Raw genomic sequence first — 4037 nt, forward strand, 5'->3', positions numbered from 1 at the left:
ACACTTCACTAATAAAGCTACTTGCTCTCAAACCTTGGCATTCATCAACAGTCCTTCCTTGCCCCCAGCTCACACACAGCTGTGTACCAAACACAGACTTTCTGTAGCACTAACACAAGACACAATTCATTATTAAATGAGAACTTCAAACTTTGATTGAGTCTTCTGATTCTGTGGCAGCAAGTCACATGGTGCTTCTTAGCCTAATACTTAGGTCTCACTACAGCACGTTCCATCAAAAGCTGAATGTTCCATCAAAAGCTGAATGTTCCATCAAAAGCTGAATGTTCCATCAAAAGCTGAATGTTCCATCAAAAGCTGAATGTTCCATCAAAAGCTGAATGTTCCATCAAAAGCTGAATGTTCCATCAAAAGCTGAATGTTCCATCAAAAGCTGAATGTTCCATCAAAAGCTGAATGTTCCATCAAAAGCTGAATGTTCCATCAAAAGCTGAATGTTCCATCAAAAGCTGAATGTTCCATCAAAAGCTGAATGTTCCATCAAAAGCTGAATGTTCCATCAAAAGCTGAATGTTCCATCAAAAGCTGAATGTTCCATCAAAAGCTGAATGTTCCATCAAAAGCTGAATGTTCCATCAAAAGCTGAATGTTCCATCAAAAGCTGAATGTTCCATCAAAAGCTGAATGTTCCATCAAAAGCTGAATGTTCCATCAAAAGCTGAATGTTCCATCAAAAGCTGAATGTTCCATCAAAAGCTGAATGTTCCATCAAAAGCTGAATGTTCCATCAAAAGCTGAATGTTCCATCAAAAGCTGAATGTTCCATCAAAAGCTGAATGTTCCATCAAAAGCTGAATGTTCCATCAAAAGCTGAATGTTCCATCAAAAGCTGAATGTTCCATCAAAAGCTGAATGTTCCATCAAAAGCTGAATGTTCCATCAAAAGCTGAATGTTCCATCAAAAGCTGAATGTTCCATCAAAAGCTGAATGTTCCATCAAAAGCTGAATGTTCCATCAAAAGCTGAATGTTCCATCAAAAGCTGAATGTTCCATCAAAAGCTGAATGTTCCATCAAAAGCTGAATGTTCCATCAAAAGCTGAATGTTCCATCAAAAGCTGAATGTTCCATCAAAAGCTGAATGTTCCATCAAAAGCTGAATGTTCCATCAAAAGCTGAATGTTCCATCAAAAGCTGAATGTTCCATCAAAAGCTGAATGTTCCATCAAAAGCTGAATGTTCCATCAAAAGCTGAATGTTCCATCAAAAGCTGAATGTTCCATCAAAAGCTGAATGTTCCATCAAAAGCTGAATGTTCCATCAAAAGCTGAATGTTCCATCAAAAGCTGAATGTTCCATCAAAAGCTGAATGTTCCATCAAAAGCTGAATGTTCCATCAAAAGCTGAATGTTCCATCAAAAGCTGAATGTTCCATCAAAAGCTGAATGTTCCATCAAAAGCTGAATGTTCCATCATCAAAAGCTGAATGTTCCATCAAAAGCTGAATGTTCCATCATCAAAAGCTGAATGTTCCATCAAAAGCTGAATGTTCCATCAAAAGCTGAATGTTCCATCATCAAAAGCTGAATGTTCCATCATCAAAAGCTGAATGTTCCATCATCAAAAGCTGAATGTTCCATCATCAAAAGCTGAATGTTCCATCATCAAAAGCTGAATGTTCCATCATCAAAAGCTGAATGTTCCATCATCAAAAGCTGAATGTTCCATCATCAAAAGCTGAATGTTCCATCATCAAAAGCTGAATGTTCCATCATCAAAAGCTGAATGTTCCATCATCAAAAGCTGAATGTTCCATCATCAAAAGCTGAATGTTCCATCATCAAAAGCTGAATGTTCCATCATCAAAAGCTGAATGTTCCATCATCAAAAGCTGAATGTTCCATCATCAAAAGCTGAATGTTCCATCATCAAAAGCTGAATGTTCCATCATCAAAAGCTGAATGTTCCATCATCAAAAGCTGAATGTTCCATCATCAAAAGCTGAATGTTCCATCATCAAAAGCTGAATGTTCCATCATCAAAAGCTGAATGTTCCATCATCAAAAGCTGAATGTTCCATCATCAAAAGCTGAATGTTCCATCATCAAAAGCTGAATGTTCCATCATCAAAAGCTGAATGTTCCATCATCAAAAGCTGAATGTTCCATCATCAAAAGCTGAATGTTCCATCATCAAAAGCTGAATGTTCCATCATCAAAAGCTGAATGTTCCATCATCAAAAGCTGAATGTTCCATCATCAAAAGCTGAATGTTCCATCATCAAAAGCTGAATGTTCCATCATCAAAAGCTGAATGTTCCATCATCAAAAGCTGAATGTTCCATCATCAAAAGCTGAATGTTCCATCATCAAAAGCTGAATGTTCCATCATCAAAAGCTGAATGTTCCATCATCAAAAGCTGAATGTTCCATCATCAAAAGCTGAATGTTCCATCATCAAAAGCTGAATGTTCCATCATCAAAAGCTGAATGTTCCATCATCAAAAGCTGAATGTTCCATCATCAAAAGCTGAATGTTCCATCATCAAAAGCTGAATGTTCCATCATCAAAAGCTGAATGTTCCATCATCAAAAGCTGAATGTTCCATCATCAAAAGCTGAATGTTCCATCATCAAAAGCTGAATGTTCCATCATCAAAAGCTGAATGTTCAATCATCAAAAGCTGAATGTTCAATCATCAAAAGCTGAATGTTCAATCATCAAAAGCTGAATGTTCAATCATCAAAAGCTGAATGTTCAATCATCAAAAGCTGAATGTTCAATCATCAAAAGCTGAATGTTCAATCATCAAAAGCTGAATGTTCAATCATCAAAAGCTGAATGTTCAATCATCAAAAGCTGAATGTTCAATCATCAAAAGCTGAATGTTCAATCATCAAAAGCTGAATGTTCAATCATCAAAAGCTGAATGTTCAATCATCAAAAGCTGAATGTTCAATCATCAAAAGCTGAATGTTCAATCATCAAAAGCTGAATGTTCAATCATCAAAAGCTGAATGTTCAATCATCAAAAGCTGAATGTTCAATCATCAAAAGCTGAATGTTCAATCATCAAAAGCTGAATGTTCAATCATCAAAAGCTGAATGTTCAATCATCAAAAGCTGAATGTTCAATCAAAAGCTGAATGTTCAATCAAAAGCTGAATGTTCAATCAAAAGCTGAATGTTCAATCAAAAGCTGAATGTTCAATCAAAAGCTGAATGTTCAATCAAAAGCTGAATGTTCAATCAAAAGCTGAATGTTCAATCAAAAGCTGAATGTTCAATCAAAAGCTGAATGTTCAATCAAAAGCTGAATGTTCAATCAAAAGCTGAATGTTCAATCAAAAGCTGAATGTTCAATCAAAAGCTGAATGTTCAATCAAAAGCTGAATGTTCAATCAAAAGCTGAATGTTCAATCAAAAGCTGAATGTTCAATCAAAAGCTGAATGTTCAATCAAAAGCTGAATGTTCAATCAAAAGCTGAATGTTCAATCAAAAGCTGAATGTTCAATCAAAAGCTGAATGTTCAATCAAAAGCTGAATGTTCAATCAAAAGCTGAATGTTCAATCAAAAGCTGAATGTTCAATCAAAAGCTGAATGTTCAATCAAAAGCTGAATGTTCAATCAAAAGCTGAATGTTCAATCAAAAGCTGAATGTTCAATCAAAAGCTGAATGTTCAATCATCAAAAGCTGAATGTTCAATCAAAAGCTGAATGTTCAATCATCAAAAGCTGAATGTTCAATCAAAAGCTGAATGTTCAATCATCAAAAGCTGAATGTTCAATCAAAAGCTGAATGTTCAATCAAAAGCTGAATGTTCAATCAAAAGCTGAATGTTCAATCAAAAGCTGAATGTTCAATCAAAAGCTGAATGTTCAATCATCAAAAGCTGAATGTTCAATCATCAAAAGCTGAATGTTCAATCATCAAAAGCTGAATGTTCAATCATCAAAAGCTGAATGTTCAATCATCAAAAGCTGAATGTTCAATCAATCAAAAAGACCATCTACTGAACGAGTGTCAACGTGACATTGAGGGATAAAAAGAAAACCACAAATGACTGTTGGAAGA

This window comes from Pogoniulus pusillus, unplaced genomic scaffold, assembly GCF_015220805.1.
Source record: "Pogoniulus pusillus isolate bPogPus1 unplaced genomic scaffold, bPogPus1.pri scaffold_186_arrow_ctg1, whole genome shotgun sequence".
Taxonomy (NCBI): Eukaryota; Metazoa; Chordata; class Aves; order Piciformes; family Lybiidae; genus Pogoniulus; species Pogoniulus pusillus.